Here is a 19973-nt window from a genome sequence, read left to right on the forward strand (position 1 = left end):
CCAAAAACAAGAACGATAGAATATTTATGTGTGTGTTAAGGGAGGGTGGCCTATGTGTGTATAAATAGTTTATTATTATAGGGAATTGCCTTACCTCTTTATGGAGACTGACAAATCCAAAATATACATACCAATGTCCTCATTCCATTGCAAACATGAGGAGCTACTACAGAATCAGGTAGAGATGATATCCCAATTTGAAAGTCATCAGGAAAGAAAATTCTCTCTTACTCAAGGACTGATCACCCTGTTGGTCTATTTATGCCACCAACTGATTTGCTGAAGCCCACCTGTATTAGGGAGGGCAATGAGCTTTACAGGTTCACCAGTTTAAATGATAATTTCATTCAAAATACCCTGATGGAAACGCTCATAATAATGTTTGAGAAAACATCTAGGCACTATGTGTTCAAGTCAAGCTGACCCATAAAATTAATCATCACAGATTTCACGTTAACTGAGTTGCCAGTTAAATATTCTGGACCCAATGTTGAATGCTATCCAGGTCAAGTTGGCTAACCTTGGCAGAAACAAATTTGATGTTGTAGCCAATCCATGCTTATGAAGTCACTAAAATCATTTTTAAAAAATCTGGCTACTTGGAAAACACTCGAAAAGACGTTAGCCTATTTACATTCCATTAGGCAACACAGAATGTAAAAATAGAATATATGAATATTTTTAGTTTTTTTCTTTTCTTTTTTCTCCTTAACCTCTGATAAAACTACACTGAATAATTTGATGTCCTCATACATTCATTTTTAAACTGACATAAAATCATATGTATTTATAGAATATGATGTGGTATTTTGATACATATATATATATAGCATAGTCTCCAAATCAAGAAAAATATATCTATCCTTATCTATATAATTTGTCCATAATCATCTATTACTTTAGAAAACTTAATCCTACTATCTCCAGATACATTATTTATGCATTTGCTTATTCAATTTTATACTTCATATACTAATTTCTACATTGTTATCTATGAACTCTTACCCCCCCCAAAAAAAAACTCTTACTCCTCTGAAAGACTGCATATTATATTCCTGATTTTTGAATTCCACTTGCTCCTTCCTTCTTTCCCTTATTACTTCTTTTATGTTTGTAATGTCCACACTAGTCTGTAAGCACCTTGAGAATAATATATGATTATCTATACATTTTTTCTAGGTTTAGCATGCTATCATGAACCTAAATACTCCATGAATATTGAATGAGTGAATAAATGAATAAATGTGGGTGAAAAAATGAGCGAAAAAATTTTAAAAATATTTATATTTATACTTGAAAGGCAAAGAGAGAAACAGATGAACTGAGACAGAGAGATAGAGAGAGGTATCCATCAGCTGCTTCCTTATCCCAAACGCCTGCAACAGCCACCATGACCAGACTGAAGCTGAGAGCTGGGAACTCCATCTAGGTCTCTTGTGTGAGTGGCAGGAACCCAATCACCTGAGCTATCCCTGCTGCCTTCCAGGGTCTGCATTAGCAGGAAGGTGGAATCAGGTGCCAGAACTGGGATTCAAACTCAGTACTTTGATATGAGACACAGGCTTCCTAACCAGCATCTAAACTATTAATCAAAAATCTTAACTCAATATAGTGTTTTTTTTTTTTTTTACCAAGCAGTTATCTTAGTAAAATGTCATACTTCTCCTTGAATTTCCTTTCATCATCTGACATGTGCATACCTCTTGAGTCCTGGCAAATTTGGAAGGCACACAGCCTTAGTTAATTCAATCACCTAATCTCACCCACCTTTGACTTCCCATTCTCTAAGTCACCATCAGAGAAATATGCTTCAACATTTCTATACAAGAGATGATCAATTTTTTTGTCTGGTGAAATCAACTCAACAAAATTGATTTGTGCATCTTTCAGTTTTTTCACCTTCAAGGTGTTCAGGCCTAAATTCTGGAGCAACCAGTGTTTAGCATAAAGGAATGACACAGTGATTTTTCTTTTGAGTTTTTGAGATTCATCTTAAACTTTTATTTACTCTGATAATATGCTATTTAAAGTTCTTCCTTATCGTCTTTAAAAAGCAAAGAAAAATGTAAGCTCCCTTAATTCTTCAGAAAAGCAAACAACCTACAAAAACATGAAGTCTTTTTCCTTTGAATGGCTGCATTAGCCAGGGCTAGCACAGGCAAAAGCCTGTATCTCTATCTTGGTCTTCCATGTGGAAGGCAGGTGCCCAAGGACTTGGACCATCGTGTGTTGCATTCCAAGGCACATTAGCAGAAAGCTGGATCAGAACCAGAGCAGCCTGAATTCAAGCTGATACTCCAATATGGGATGCCAGGGTCATGAGCTATGACGTGACCCACTGTGCCACAATGTTGGCCCTAATGAAAAATTTTTATATGTATTTTTTCTTTGTTAGACATTTTTAAGAAAATGAAAGGCAGGAAACAAACTGAGTGAAAATCCATGCTAAATACTAATCTTATAAATTTTTCACCCAAAATATATTTAGGCTTGGTATACAAGCCCAAAATACATAAAGAACTCCCAAAACTCAGCAAGAAAACAAACAACCCAATCAACAATGAACATGAGTTTTTTAAAATAGCTATTTAAACATGGAAAATATAGAGGTGGAAAATAAGTGCATACAATGGTCAACATCATTATTCCTTAGGGAAATGTAAAATGAGATACTACTGTACGCCTATTAGAATATCACATTAAAATGACTATAGCAAGTTTTTATTAATGTGTGTTATTACTGGAAATCTCATATATGGTGAAAATCTAAATGATACAACCAGAAACCAGTTTGTAAAATATTTTTCCAGCTTATTAAAACATTACATATACCTACCATGTGATCTAGCCATTCTTCTTGTATATGCCCAATAGAAATTAAAGAATATGAAGAGGGCACGTAGTGGTTAAAATGCTTGTGTCTCATGTTGGAAGACCTGCATTTGACTCTCAGCCCCAGGTCCTGATTTCAGCTTCTTGCCAATGCAAACCATGGCACAAGTAGTTGGGTTCCTGCCACCCATGTGGAAGAGCTGGATAGACTCTTCAGCTCAAAGCTTTGGCCCCAGCCAAGTCTCAGCTACTGTGATCATTTGAGGAGTGAATTAGTGGATGGAATCTCTCTCTCTCTCTCGTCTCTTTCTGCCTGCCTCTCAAATAACTTAATTAATTAAAATGAGAAATAGGAATATGTTCATTTAAATATTTAGACTGCATGTTCATAGCAGCTTTATTTGAAGGAGATGACAATTAGAAACAATACAAATGAATGGATAAACAAATTATAATATATCCATGAAATGAATATTACTCAACAGTGAAAAATCAATCAACATTGATATATACAACACCACAAATGAGTCTGAAAATATTTTTGCTGAAGAAAAGCAGCCCCCCCTAATAAAAAAACATGCTATATGATTCTATTTGTATACAATTCTGAAAAATGCTAGTCATAGAAAGCAGATTAGTGATTGTCCGAGAAGAGAGGGTGAGGAACTGACAGGTGGAAAGACAAATCCTTTTTTTTTTTTTTAAAGATTTATTTTATTTATTTGAAAGGCAGAGTTATGGAGAAAGAGAGAGAGAGGGAGAGAGAGATCATCCATCCCCTGGTTCAGTCCCCAAATGGCCACACAGCCAGGGATGGTCCAGGACAAAGCTAGGAACCTCCTCTGGGACCCCCACATGGATGCAGGGGCCCAAGGACTTTAGGCCATCTTCCACTGCTTTCCCAGGTGCATTATCAAGGAGCTGGATCAGAAGTAGAGCAGCCAGGACTCGAACCAGTGTCCATATGGGATGCCACAGTACCTGGATGTTTAACCCATTATGCCACCATGCTGGTGCCAGGAAAATCCTTTTTAACCTTTATAATCCATAAACTGACACAAGGAGGCTTTAAGGGTGATGGTTATACAAACTGTCTTCACTGTGGTGATGGTTTCATTGGTGTATACATATATCAAAACTTACCAATCACAGCACAACATGACTTAATATAAAAACTGGGGAAGTTTTATAATCAAGAATAATACCTATATTCTATAAATTTTAGTCTTGAAGAATAGGATTTACAAGGAATGAGTATATTTAAAAAGTCTGAAAGGAACAATTAAGCTTTGAGACAAAACTGAAAATAAATACTCTTGAAAATAAAAGTGAATAACATCATATGGCTTAAAAAAGAGTGAAAAGTGTGTGTGCAACATGTTATGGAATTCAGAAAAGGTAAATTTGGAATGGTTCAGAAACTATTCATGTTGTTTAAATGCATGCTTATAAGATGATTTTACTTAAAATAGAGGAAACCAAAGAAAAGATATTAAATATTTTTACTTTTATGATGCAAATAATAAAAATCTGTATTGAAAACAAAACAATACTTGGGAGTAGTTCAACAAGAATGGAGTCAATGAGGCTTTGTGGATCTGAATTCCTGAGAAACACAAGCCATCTTCAAGAAAACAGCAGCTTCCACACCTGCAGGAAGGCTCCTGGGCCTCACCTGGAGGAGGATGTCTATTGTAGACATGGGGAGTTTGCAGGGATGAGAGAAAGCAGTTGAGCTTACATGGGAGAACAAATGGAACAGAGGAAAGCCTGAAACCCAAAATCAACTAGTTCAGCCTTAAAACACCTGCCACTCCAGCTGCTAACTTTGTGAACAACACAGTAATGCAGAGTGCACTGAAGGGCAAAGAGGGGCCACACAGTCCTGTGTGTGCGTCTTTCATGTTCTGCTGGAATTGAATCAAAAAATCAAAAAGCACACCATGTTCTTCCACAAAGGTGATAGCATTGGTGGAAGCTCAGGGTTGAGCTTATTGTAGATGAATCAAATGGAGTAAAGGTTAGGACTGTCAGCTCATCTTGAGGAGTCTGAAAGATCAGCACCCTACCCTAGCTAAAGAGCATAACAGGGCTTTCAATTCCTTGGGAAATGAATGGTGCTTAGTCTCCACCATTGCTTTATACAACACATTCAATTTTTTAAAATCATGACACATATAAAAGAACAAGAAAGTGTAACCCTTGAGTTCAACTCAAGAAAGAACAATGGAAAGTATGAGAATCACATGTGTGACCACTCAGTTATTAAAATTATTAGATAAGAACTTTTCAAAATCTCCTTTAAAATATAAAAGAAATACAAGAAATGAATATAAAAAGGGGTAGAACGTATCTGGAAAGAAATGGAAACTCTAAAAACCGATTACATGAAAATTCTAGAGTTCAAAAGTGTATTCATTTGAATGAGCTTCTTAGAAGCATGGATGCTAGATAAAAAAGCATCAACATAGTTGAAGATAAATAAATAGAAATTGTGCAAAACAAAAAAAGAGATACTGCTCTGAGCAATAATATGAAGCACTCCAACATAAGATAATGAGAGATAAAGTGGGGCAGAGAAAAATGTCTGAAGAATTAAAATTTCCTAAATTAGATGAAAACTATTAATACTATTCAGAAATGTTCCAGAAAGCTAAGCAGGGTAAATAAAAACTAAATCTCACTTAGGCAAACTGCTGAAATCCAACTATCAAAAGAAAAATCTTAAAAGTTTTGGGGAAAATGTATACTTTGCATACAGGTTAATTGTCGTATTAATGACAGTATTTTTTCTCATCAGAAAAAAAAGAAAGCAGAAGGTAATAAAATGAAAAATTTAAAGTGCCAAGGGATAAAAAGAAAAAATCAAACAAGACTGTCATTCTAGAATTCTAAGTTAGGCAAAGAGAACCTTAAAAAATGAAGACAAAGTGAGAATGTTTCCCACAAATTATATATTTGAGCAAATTTGTCACAAGTTGATCTGGTCTACAAAAAACACTACAGGAGTTTCTTCAGGATCAAAGGAAATCAAATTTGCGGAAAATAAGGCACCGGAAATACTAAATAAGAAAAGAAATATGAAAATCATTATGTTTCCTAATTTCTTTCAAAGGTGATTTTTATAAAGCAAAAAGAACAATATCACATTGTGGTATAGATACCACATGTAAAGTAAATTAAGCAAGCATGAGTATTAAGTAAATAAGTTAGTAAGTTAAATAAAAATGTAAATTAATGACAACAGTAAAGCAATGGACAGAGGTGAGGTAACTGGTTTTATTTCTGGGAGATCAGGATAGATTATGCATGTTGAGTGTTGTAATTTTGACTCCACAATTGTGCATGTGACATATTACAATTTTGATGAAACAAAGAAAGAAAGATAATCAGAGGTTAACCATCAATTTAAAGTGAAGAAATTATGGCTCATCATTTATAAAAAACTTAAAATGAAAGATCAGAAATATGTGATCAACCTAAATATAGAACACTTGCTCATTATTTTCTATTCTTACAGTCATCAGTGTTTTATGCAACAAATTTATCCTGCAATCAAAAATATTGGTTATTTAAAAATCCATTAGCAAGGAAGTCTTTTAGCTTGTCTGAAGTACCAAAACTAATATAATTCCTATTTAGGGAGTTTGTGTTCTAAAAGATACAAGCAGAACTCTGGCTTTCAACTCTATGTCTAAGGAAATGGAAGTGACTCTTTTAGACAAGTAACTCCTTCAAAAAAACCTATTAATGATGCTGCTCTGAAATACATCTCATCAAGATTTTACACTCCTCCCATTTGGTAGTAGCAGGGAAAATGTGAGGTTTTCATTACTTCTCCTACAGTTGCTCTTTGGGAGGACACCACCATTTTATTCCCAGAAAATGGATAAATGTATCCAGTCTTGGCATTTTTTCCTACATAAATTGAATTGTGGCTTATTTAAGAAATTTTAAAGGAAAAAAAAAAAAGTACACTGTAGCTACAAAACCAGCTTTTAAAAGATTGGAGGCGAACAGCCTCAGAATAACCCTGAATGTTACTTTGAATGATGCATTCCCGAGGAGCCTTTTTAAAAAATAAATAATTGTATATGCATTTGGTTAGTGCAGAAGCTGATTGTCTTTTCAGACACCCTTCTTGATGTGGTTGGAAATTGGAACAAGTTTGGAAAGCAATTTGAGAGTTTATAGCTTAGATATTTCCTCCTGTGCTTTCTACTTTCAGAAATGGAACACTTCATGATAGAGAGAGCAGCCAGAGGCATGAAATCCAACCGGGGATAAATATTATAAACTACAGGTAGCCTGGGCTCTTCTGAATTATAGCCTTCTGTGTGTTTTGTGCATTTCCTTCCCTCACCATTCTGTTCAATTTCCTTTGAAAGTGATAGCAGGGTCACAGTATTTCTGAACGTAACAATGAGAATCATGTTTCGAATATTCACTACTGTACTTTGATTTTTGGTTAAACCTGGAAAATTACATTGGGTTGGGTGGTTTTTCTGTTTTGTTTTGGTACAAAATTACTCTTTCCAAACAGGCAAGAGGAGATGAAAGAAAATGATATTCTATTAATGTAGTATTACAACGTTAAACGGCCATCGGAAGAAATGTCTAAAGTGCTGTGGGCAAATGGAAATTGTACCCTACACTGCTAAGAGGTTTGCACGCCAGAAAGCTTAACTTACTTATTGTCCCATTCAAAGACCAAACAAGAACCCATGGAAAATGTTCAATTCCACGAGGGGAAACTAAATTTCAGTGATTGAATGGGCCGGAGTTGTCCAGTTTCTGTTAGTGCAACCAAAATGTACTGCAGATGTGTCTTTTTTATGTTAGTAAGGCCTTTCTTTCTAGTACTCTAGCAGATTTAGCTGGGCCGTGAAGCTCTTTCAAGGATTTCTCTTTGTCAAGTTTCACAGTTGCTTCTTTGAGAGTGAGAACAGTGAGCTAGCATTCTTCAGCTTGACCTCAACATGTGCCTGACCATCCAAGGGCCAACTGAAGCCATCTCTTCCCACCTTCCACATCTTCCCACACCTTCCCACACATTCTCACCCTTCCCAACCTAAGTTTTTAAAGCAGAAATTACATAGTGAATTAGAACATAGTAATTATGCAAAATTACTTTTGTGTTTTTCAAGTAGTTTCAAAATACAATTGTAAAATGCAAGTTTAAAACTATCTGAAAAAAAAAACCACTAAAATAATAATATAATAATATCTTCTTGCTCCCTACTGTATTCTAGAAACTGGGGCAACTGTATATACATTTGATATACTTCCCCATTAATCCTCCTCCTTACAGAAGATTCAATGGAGAGGTTAAGCAATTGTCCAACCTGATTTATAAACAGAAATTTGGACTGGCCCCTCTGATTTGCTAGTCTATGCATAACCTGAAATTCAGTGCAGAAACTCCAATCACTTTGATAAGTTTTTACTCTTTGTAAAGAGTAGCAGTGTGTTTGGATTAGGACGAAGCATCAAATGTCACAAGATAGAATTTCCATTTTATCCATGAGAAATCAAAGGATTTTTATGTTATGATATTTCTTACCTTATTTAAAGCTGATTATGATTGCTCCTTTATTCTGTCTCACTTTAGGTAAATATACCCTTTCTGCTTTGCCATGAAATCTTATTAATTCAGACCCAACTCATATAGAATTTGTAATAATTTGACTGAGACTGGATGGGCTTAAATTAACTTTTCTGTTATCTGTGAAGAAAGAAATTTTGAAGCAAGCTCATACAATTAAAATGAGTCCTAGGCATTTAATCTACCTAAGAAAATACAGTAATTCTCAAGAACTTGGCACCTACAATTTGCATATAAATGATTAGTTTTCAAATATCTCATATGAAGTTATCAAAGATGACCCAAAAAACTTGGCATTGGCCAATGTTATTTCAAGTTATCCAGAAGAACTTACAAAAATACAAATTAGAGTCCATCCATAATAATATGAGTTGTCTCTTTCCCCAATTATTTCCAATAAGAAAGAGTTTTACAAATTCATTCATTTTATATGCGATTTTTGAAGCCATATTTTTCCCAAGGAAACCTTTTATTTAAGGAATACAAACTTCATGCATTTCATAAATACCACTTTATGAACATAGTGATTCTTTCCACAGTACCCACCCTCCCACCCACACTCCCACCCCTCTTCCTCCTCCCTCTCCTAGTCCCAGTTTTACTTTTTACTAAGATCTACTTTCAATTATTTTTGTACACAGATGATTAACTCTATACTAAGTAAAGAGTTCAACAAATTGCATTTAAAAAAAAAAAAAAACTGTTCCTCAACAGTCAAGACAAGGGCTGTTCACAGTCGTTGCCTCTCAAAGTCAATTTCATCTTACTAAGCGTTCTTTTTTATTTTAAGAAACTTAATTAACTTTAAAGAAGAACCCAAGAATGATACATCTTTTTTTTCCAAAAAAAGATTTATTTATTTATTTATTTATTTGAAAGCAGAGTTACAGAGAGGCAGAGGCAGAAATAGAAAGAGAGAGAGAGAGGTCTTTCATCTGCTAGTTCACTCCCTAGATGGCCGCAACAGCCGGAGCTGAGCTGATCCGAAGCCAGGAGCCAGGAGTCTCTTCCAAGTCTCCCACATGGGTGCAGGGGCCTAAGCAATTGGTCCATATTCCACTGCTTTCCCAGGCCATGGGAGAGAGCTGGATCGGAAGTGGAGCAGACAGGACATGAACTGGCATCCATATGGGATGCCTGCACTACAGGTAGCAGCTTTACCAGCTATGCCACAACATCAGCCCTGATACATATTTTGTGAGCATGTAGACATAAGTATAACTATGAGACATAAGAATATCCTCCACTTAATGCATTAATATGAAGTAAATCTTTGAGAACAAATTTTACTATTAACTCTCATAATACGGCTCTTTAAGGACAGAAGTCCTGCATGTGAAGTTAGTGCACAGTGACTCCTGTTGTTAATTTAACAATTAATACTCTTATGTATGATGTCAGTGATCACCCGAGGCTCCTCACATGATCTGCCTAGGTCATAGAAGCCTTCTGAATCCACAAACTCTGTCAGTATTTAGAAAGGCCATAAACAAAATAGAAGTACTCTCCTCCCTTCAGAGAAAAGTATATCCTTCTTTGATGACCACTTTTTCCCACTGGGGTCTCACCCTCAGAGGTCCTTCATATAGGACACTTTTTGCCACAGTGTCTTGGCTTTCCATGCCTGAAATGCTTTCATGGGCTCTTCAGCTAGACCAGAATGTCTTAAGGGCTGATTCTGAGGTCAGAGTGCTGCTTAAAACAATTGTCATCCTAGGAGTCTGCTGTGTACACTGTTGAAGCCGTATTTTGTGAATATCTTTGTACTTGGTGTGTATGTAGCCCTCAAAGTGCAAGAGCTACACATATTATGACTGGTTATGTTTATTTTCATTTGTTTTAAACGGAGTATTCAATAAATAGACAATGATTCTAATGTGGGCTTTGCTTGTGACACAGCTGTAATTTAGACAAATTATTTTGTCTCTGAACCTATTTTCAGTAAAAGTAGATAAAATATCCAGTTTATATGTAGAGGTGAAAAACAAACAATGTAAAGTGTCTTGGACCATTTTGTGTTGCTATAACAAAATCCCACAAACTGGGCCATTTATAAAGACAGGAAATTTGTTTCTCATAGTTCTAGAGACTGAGAAGACTAATACCAAATTCCTGGCTTCTGATGCAGACCTTCTTACTGCACTATTACATGGTAGAGGGCATCACATGGTGAGAGAGACAACAAGGTGCTAGCTTAGTTCTCCCTTCTTCTTCTTACAAGCACTAATACCATCTGGGAACCCCACTCTAATGATATTTAATATAATCATCACTCAAATACCTTACCTCCAAAAGCTACTAACACAGGAACTTGGGGATTAATTTTCCAAAACACAAACTTCAAAACCATAGCATGATGCTAGTGAAAACATCTAACATTGGGTCTGGCACACAATTGCCAGTTTACTTCTTTTTTATTTTTTATTTTATTTTATTTATTTTTTATTTTTTTGACAGACAGAGTGGACAGTGAGAGGGAGAGACAGAGAGAAAGGTCTTCCTTTTTGCCGTTGGTTCACCCTCCAATGGCCACCGCGGTTGGGCGCGCTGATCCGATGGCAGGAGCCAGGTGCTTCTCCTGGTCTCCCATGCGGGTGCAGGGCCCAAGGACTTGGGCCATCCTCCACTGCACTCCCTGGCCACAGCAGAGAGCTGGCCTGGAAGAGGGGCAACCGGGACAGAATCCGGCGCCCCAACCGGGACTAGAACCCGGTGTGCCGGCGCCGCAAGGCGGAGGATTAGCCTAGTGAGACACGGCGCCGGCCGCCAGTTTACTTCTTTCCAACCATTTCTTGTGCCTTACTGCCCAGTCTCAGCATCCATGTGCAATAAATGTGTTTTAAAAGTGAATTGTGTATGTAGATGACCATGGTCACCTGTTTCCTGGGTCAGTGTGCTAACATCCCCATTTCAGCCCATGCTCTGTTCTCCCTCCCTCTCTCTCTCTCTCTGCACCAAATTTGGCCACTGGGAAGGACTTCTGTATTTTTTTTTAATTTATTTTTTTATTTGAAAGTAAGAGTAACAGAAAGATATGAGAGAGAGAGAGAGAAATGGAGGGAGAGAGAGAGAAAGAGAGAGAGAGAGAGAAGGAGAGTAGAGGTCTTTCATTCACTGGTCACTCCACAGATGGCCACAATGGTCAGGGCTGGGCCAAGCTGAAGACAGTAGCATCATCATTTCTCCCATGTGGGTAGCAGGGGCCCAAACACTTGGGCCATAATCTGCTGATTTGCCCAGGCCATTAGCAGGGAGCTGGATGGGAAGCACAGCGGCCAGGACACAAATCAAAATCCATATGGGATGCCAGTGTCAGAGGCAGCAGCCTTATCAGGTATGCCATAACACTGGCCCCTGGGAAGGACTTCTGAGGATTCCAAAGGGTCTCAGAGTTTTAAACAAAGACAAATAATAGGCTCTGAGGTTAAAATATAACTGAAAAAGAATAACAAGCTCATTGTACAGTATCTGACACAGTTGTTCCACTATTATAAAGCTCAGGCCCCAGGTACAACAAAAAAAATGTGGAAGAAGAATAAAACTAAACCACCTAGGAGCAAGCATTATTCATTTGCTGCTTGGAACCCAGAGCTATGTCTGAAAGCCTATCTTTACTCCTGATGCAGGTTCAAGTGGCTGGTTAACACATGGGCACTCACATCATGCCAAACAACAGACTAAAATCTGAGCATGGGGATTGCTCAGCAACATTTTGAAACAGCTACTTCCAGAATCTAGCACGTGTTCTTCCTGCCATTGTTAACAGGGTGTGTTTGATAGCCACGAGAGTCAAGCAGCTCATTATAAAGTATAACTTTGCAATTTGTACTTTGAATTCTGAGAGGTATGGATAATAACATACATTAGAGTGAGACAAGAAGAACATGTTTCCACATCAATTTGACACTGAAAGTAAGATGCTGGTCCTGCCTAAGGCAAATGTGAGCAGGAGGAGGAGGCAAAGAGGAGTACACGAGAAATCATGAGTGTGTAGGGCTTCCGTCACATTGAGTCTTCCATTTCACATCATGGCCCTAAGGTAGGAGTCACAATCATTATCTTCATCCTCCTCATTTGCCTCTTCTTCCTCATCATCACTGTTGCCCTACTGTTGATCTAGAATGTGGTAAAGAATTTGTGGCATTCAATGATGTACCAAGATTCTATAAGCTGCAGGCTCCAATTCCTGGGGTGTTGGAGAGACACACCAATTGCAAAGAAGGCACAGTAGGCCATTGAACCCACTTCCTTTTTTTTTTTTTTTTTTGACAGGCAGTTAGACAGACAGTGAAAGAGAGAGACAAAGAGAAAGGTCTTCCTTCTGTTGGTTCACCCCCCAATGGCCACCACAGCTGGCGCGCTACGCCAATCTGAAGCCAGGAGCCAGGTGCTTCCTCCTGGTCTCCCATGCGGGTGCAGGGCTCAAGCACTTGGGCCATCCTCCACTGCCTTCCTGGGCCACAGCAGAGAGCTGGACTGGAAGGGGAGCAACCGGGACAGAATCCAGCACCCCAACCGGGACTAGAACCTGGGGTGTCGGCACCGCAGGCAGAGGATTAGCCTAGTGAGCTGCGGTGCTGGCCTGAACCCACTTCTTTCAATCACAATCTGTAGGTCTGTGAGTATATCGGATATCCTCTCACATTAATTTTCCCTGAAAAATAAGTTGGTTAAGTGAGATAATATGTATGCAAGGTCTAGAGTTGCACCTGACAAAGTAGATACCCAGTGAAATAGACTCTTTCCTTATTCTTACCCTCACTTGTAATCACATAAGAAGTAAGAATTGACAGCATACAAGACCATGGCTGCCAAATCTTGAGGTTTGGAGGATCATTCTTTCTCTTTAAAATACTCAAGGAAAAAAGGAAAAGAGACTATATAAACAGCTCTGATATTCCTGTCTCTTACAGCACTTCTGAACTTCACCACTAAAATAAAAATCCAAGAGCCAGTGCAGTCTGAAACTGCTTTCTGATCTCTGATCCAGTACAAACACAGGAACCAAATTATATATCCAACCAATCAATCCAGATCCTCTGAAAAGGAAAAGCATTTTCCTAGACTGACAAGTGAACTTGAATTAAGAGAGAATGCTTTACATTCACAGGTGGGCCAAGGAATTCACAAACCACAAGATGAGGGCAAAAGTACCTACCCTCAGAATAACCCTGGCTCAGCTCACAAAGCAGGAAAGAAGGATGTAGGGCAAGGCTCTTCAACAGCAATCTTGAGGTCCCTTTAACAAAGGACTGAGTGCCTACAGACACCTTTAAATAGAAACATCAGGATCTCGAGAAACATAATTTATTCAATCCAGTTGTGTCTGTAAAAGGATTTTCCTGGAGGTCTGCCGTAAAATCAACATATTCACATCACTCGGGGTCTATTAATCTGACAAAATGTCAGCAATATGGAATGATTTGAGGCAGGTATTTGGCAGCAAATATAAATACCTCCAGACTAACGTGTGGGGTTAGAGATGGGGTGAAGGAGGAGTCTATTACAACCCTTATAAGCTCAAATATCTGGTGCTGGTAGATTACAACTTGGCCACCTACAGAGGAACAAAATTAGTAGGACCATTACTATCTTAATACCAAGAGGATATGGACTTAGCATTTCTGTGTGTGTAAAACTAAAAATATTATTATTATTTTTGACAGGTAGAGTTAGATATAGAGAGAGAGAAACAGACAGAGAGAAAGGTCTTCCTTCCATTGGTTCACCTCACAAATGGCAGCTATGGCCAGCGTTGAGCTGATCCGAAGCCAGGAGCCAGGTGCTTCATCTGGTCTCCCATGTGGGTGCAGGGCCCAAGGACTTGGGCCATCCTCCACTGCTCCTCCCGGGCCACAGCAGAGAGCTGGACTGGAAGAGGAGCAACCGGGACAGAATCCAGCGCCCCAACCGGGACTGAACCCGGGGTGCTGGCACCGCAGGCAGAGGATTAGCCTAGTGAGCCGCAGCGCTGGCCAAAATATTATTTAAAATTACAGAAAAATCAGAAAGTAAAAGTGTTCAAAGAGAAAACAGAATAAAATAACCTATATTCACAGTAAGTGAAAACTACTACCATTTTGGCATATACCCTTCTAGACAGTTTTATATATGTCAGTATCTAGATCTTGTGTATTGCTATAAATCACTGAATTTGTTTTACAAAAATGGAATCTTAACATACATACTTTTTGTTTACCAATTCATCCAAGACCATTGTAAAAACACAGAAATTTCAAATCAACACAAATGGAAAGCCTTTAATTCATCCAGTTCTCCAGCTTCTGGTATCTACCTCCTCTGATATGGTTGATGCACACTTATACACTTAATGTAAATTTTCATATAAATTTTATTACTCTAAAGGAGATATGCTATTACTTAATTTCCTAATTAACTCTGAACAACTGTCATGTCAAACATATGTACATCTGTCATTATTCTTGGTGGGCTACTAGTCAATCCTCGAGTATTTGTATTTCTAGAAAAGGAATTTCTGGGTCAGAAAGTATGGATTTTATTATATCCAAAATGCTCTAGAATAGTAACCACTTTTTCATAACCTAGGCAATGTTTTTATCATGAAGAAAAATATGAAGTACTTGTGTAATCAAAATTCACCCTGAGAAATGCCCAAGTTCGTAGGTTTAACAAATGTTTTTACAGTTTTTAATTTGTGATAGTCCCTTCTCTAGTTTCTCAACAGTTATCAATTGATTTCACTCTCTTAAAATCCCCAAAGATAGGTACTATTATTATTTACCCCATTTCACACATGGGGAAAGGAGGCATGAAGATCACTAGTTTTGGAGGATACAATTAGTAATCAAGGGGCCTGGAGTCAGGCAAAGGCTATGGTGTTGACTTCCACGTTTCGCTGCCTGAGGCCCTCTCTCATCTGTATCGTCGGAGTAAACAGACTCCTTACAAATTTGTTTCTGTTAGAACCAGCAAAACACTTTTCAAATACTCCCCAACAGATCTGTCCTTATATGATAACAATGTTCTGTGGCTGCAAAGGGAAGCTTGGAAATTAACAGGGGGCAAAAAGGATTAGGATTAGCATGATTGGGTTATAACGTGATGACTCATCCCTTGGGACTTGGCTGCCTGCCATCCTGAGCAAAAGTCAGGGTTCTGTTTGGAAACAAGAACTGGGGGTGATAGTAATGGCTCTTCAGTAATCAGCTCAAGGTATCCTCAGGGAACCCGGTAGAAAGAAGAATCTATTCAAGCAAATGGAGGAACATACTGCAGTTCTGGTTCCAGCTCAAGAAAAACAGGCTACTGTTCTGGTTCCAGTATCAGGATGAATGAAAACAAGACCAGACTTTCAGAATAAATTATCTTTTTTTTCTATTGTACAACATCTTAAATGAAGGAACGGGATTCTCATAGTGTTAGAGAGCCTGAGAAAGGAGAGACCAGGAGGGCTACAATAGTATACTGTACAAGCTTCACACACAGACTGCTAGACTCGATATAAAGGAAGAGTACCCTAAGTGATATGTGGGGCTGAAGACACAACCAAGAATCAGAATCTATGTAAACAGCTCAAGAATGACATTCAGAAGCCTCACCGTGGCTGAGAGAAAGAAGAAAATGTCTTAAATTTAGATATCTCAATTAGCCAGGGGGAGAATCTGAGTGTGCAACGCACAGATCAAGGTCTTGGATCCTTATTAGATAAAAGGAAGGGAAGAGAAGAGAATTTAAAGCAGAAACAGCTTCTCAAATTCAAATGCAGGTACATCTGCCCACTAATGTGGACCAGGAGCCGTGTGCCGATTATCCTAGATTGGCAATATTTGAAGAAAGAGGGGCAGCATAAGCCTTCTTCCAGAGCAAGTCAGGGTTCTGCAGACGGGCAGAGGGTTTCTCTCCAGGGATTCCTCACTGAAACACCACAGTGTGCAGGTGATTTTCTGAGGCTTCTGTGGGTTAAAAAGCTGGGTGATTTATCCAAGGAACGCTGTTTTCTCAAAGCTGAGAGCTAGAGATCATTCGAGCACGCTTTTCCTTTGCACCTTCAATTGCTCAGTCTTATATAAAACCTAATTCCTCTAACCTACTTTTTTTGCAAGTTGCAATTTGCTGCTTAAAGCCCTGGAGTTTTGTTTTTGTTTTTGTTTTTCATCCTTAACCAGCAAGGGATTAGGAACAAACAGATGAACAAAGCAAAGAGCCTCTTTCTCCTATCCTAGGTCGGTAAAACTGCATAAGAACTAAGGAAAGAATGAATATGGCAGAATCTATGTCCTTCTGTCAAGGAAATGACCAGGACCCTAAAGACACACACACACACACACGTATGTCCACATATGCACACATTCCTGCTAATTTAAGCCAGCAGGGGAGACTTTCTTCTGAGTATCACCCACCCTTCCATACTTTACTTCTAACCTTTAAAGGATCAGAATACGTTTCTTATTGGAAAATGTAAAAATAAATCCATAGAAATGTCCCCTATGATTGAAAACAGAAGCTGGCCATTAAGACTGTCTCATTGGAAAAAAAAAAAAACTAATGGAAAGTCAAATGAAATAGAACACCACCAATACATTTTATCAACTGCATGTCGAGAAACCACACCCAACACATTTTATCAAAGGAATGACAAACATGCCAGACTGTTCATTACCTACAGGTTTCTCTTTTAATTTATATCCCTTTTGAGAAAAAGGCTGGATGAAGAATATCCTGGTTATACAGAGTGTGGGGCAGAGGGAGGTGGGTATCCAGAGACTCAGAAATCCACAGATCTACTTTTCTCTACATTGTGATGGCATAGATGGGGTTGGTACCACATTGGCAAGGCTATGTTCCTACAATCAAAACAAGTAGATATGCCTGAACTGGGGTTATTTTTGTTACTTTGATTCCAGTTATGATAAAAAAAATCAGGAGAAAATAGAAGCCATGAAAATCCATAATAGGATCTTGATAGCCAAATGGGACTTTCACTTCATTCTGTTTCTACGACCTCAGAACTAATCTTGGTCCCACAGCATCTGACAAGGGGCTTTCGTAAAGTAACCCATTCACTTATGTTCTCTCTCTCTCTCCCTCCCTCTCTCTCTCTCACACACACACACACACACACACAAAGTGAGAGAGAGAACCTCTCCTTAATTCTCAGAAACAACTAGAATTGAGTAATCAAAATAAAAGGCTGGGATTTGACTTGGCAGTTATGACTCTGGTTGGGATCCCCATATCCCACAGCAGAGTTCCTGCATTGACTCCTGACCCTGCTCCCAATTCCAGTTTCCTGCTAATTCACACACGAGGAGGCAGCAGGTGATGGTTCAGTTAATTGGGTTCCTGTTACACACATGGAAGAGCTGAAGTTCCCAACTTCCAACTTCCACCCAGCCCAGCCTTGGCCTTTATGGGCATTTGAGGAATGAACCAGCAGGTGGGAGCTTGAGTTCTTGCCCCCTCTCCTCCTCCCTCTTGCTCTGGCTCTGGCTCTTGCTCTCAAACAGGTTTTATAAAAAGCATTGTGGTACAGCAGGTTCAGCTACTGCTTGGGATGCCTGCATCCATTATTGGAGTGCCAGTTCGAGTTAGCATGTCCTCTTCTATTCCAGCTCCCTATTAATGCACCTGGGAAGCAAAAGATGATGGTTCAAGTACTTGGATGGCCTGCCACCCATGAAAGGAACCCAGATGGAGTTCCTGGCTCCTGGCTTCAGTGTGCCCAGACATTAGCAGAAATCTCTCTCTCTCTCTCTCTCTCTCTCTCTCTCTCTCTCTCTCTCTCTCCTATTCAAATAAATAATTAAATCTCTTTCAGAAAAAAAAAAAAAAAAAACCCTCAACCTAAAATGGTAGTAATAGGCCGGCGCTGCGGCTCACTAGGCTAATCCTCCGCCTTGCGGCGCCGGCACACCGGGTTCTAGTCCCGGTCGGGGCACCGATCCTTTCCTGGTTGCCCCTCTTCCAGGCCAGCTCTCTGCTGTGGCCAGGGAGTGCAGTGGAGGATGGCCCAAGTCCTTGGGACCTGCACCCCATGGGAGACCAGGAGAAGCACCTGGCTCCTGCCATCGGATCAGCGCGGTGCGCTGGCCACAGCGTGCCTACCGCAGCGGCCATTGGAGGGTGAACCAACGGCAAAAGGAAGACCTTTCTCTCTGTCTCTCTCTCACTGTCCACTCTGCCTGTCAAAAAAAAATGGTAGTAATAATGGTCATTAGAGGATATTTCATTTTTCCTTGATAGTGACATTGAACTATTTCTCATGGAGTGAACACTACTGCAGCCTTTACCAATAGGAGCTGGCTGTGACTGTGGGGATGAGTGTGGCTGAAATGCTGACAAGAGAGAAGCCTGTTTATGCATGTGGTGAGTGTGTGCATGTTGGTGGTGGTGAACAGTGCAGACAAGGGACTGGAAGAAAGTGACATAAAACTTTTCTTGCTCATTGGGGATCTGTCCTTAGTACCCACTTACATAGTAGAGACTAGGACAGGTTGTTTAGCTTTGAGGGTCCTGGAGTTTTGCACTGAGAACATCCCCTCCCCCATTATGGCTCCTGTTATCACCAGTGCACACGTTACTCAATCTGGCTCTGGAACACCGTGAGAAATTCTTTGCAAGTGTCTGATCATGGCAATCCTGAGGAAAAGTGAAATACAGATTTTTTTTTTTTATACAAAACCACAACAACATAATTTTTTCCTTCTTTCTGGGGGCCATGGAAAGGCTCCTTTAACTCTGTCTTTATTCTCAGGTCATGAAGAAGTGCTCTATCTTGTTTCCCTTCCCACTGACCAGTAACAGTACCTCTCCACTTCTCTGCCTGCCCTTCTCCTCTGAAGTCAGGAGACAGTGTGTTCAGCTCAGCCTGGGGTAGATGGTTTGTTGGGTTGGCCTCCTACTTGGAGAAAGTCACGCTTCCATCAGTGAGAGCCCAGAGCTGGGTTTTGTGGGCTGGGGAAGCAAGAGGGAGCAGCCAAGAACAACAACGGAACTGCGTGTCAACACTGTCCTGTGCTGATGTGAATGAAATATAAATATTGCACAATGAGCCACTCTCAAAAATTCTTCAAAATATTACACTCTTGCCCTACGAGTGGCTAAGTGAAGGCAGCGACCTTCTGCTTCATCCCAGCAGAAGTTAATAGCAACCCAGGAGCTGGAAAACCAACTTCAGAAACACTTAATGTTTAGATCCACTTAGTGGTTGGAAAAACAACTTTTTTTTTTAATGTGTAAGAGCTGCTCCAGCAAGTGGAAACAGCAATTCCTTGTAAACAAACATTCAACATGAAGATATTTCTCAGTGGCGGAAAACCTAACTTCATAAAGTCAGATTTCTGAGATATTTTTCAGTTCCTCAGAGACTACAAAAGTAACCACATTCTGTCAGTTGAGCATCAAATAAACAAATGCGAAAGAAAGATTTTCCATATCCCGTGTCAACTGAGTATGTGTCTGATAAAGTGCGTGCAAACCTTGGATGCACATCGACTGTGGAGAAAGTCAAGGAGAAAAATCTGTTAGGAAGAAAAGTAAGCCTGCTCTCAGCTTC

Source organism: Lepus europaeus, chromosome 18 (genome assembly GCF_033115175.1).
Source record: "Lepus europaeus isolate LE1 chromosome 18, mLepTim1.pri, whole genome shotgun sequence".
Lineage (NCBI taxonomy): Eukaryota > Metazoa > Chordata > Mammalia > Lagomorpha > Leporidae > Lepus > Lepus europaeus.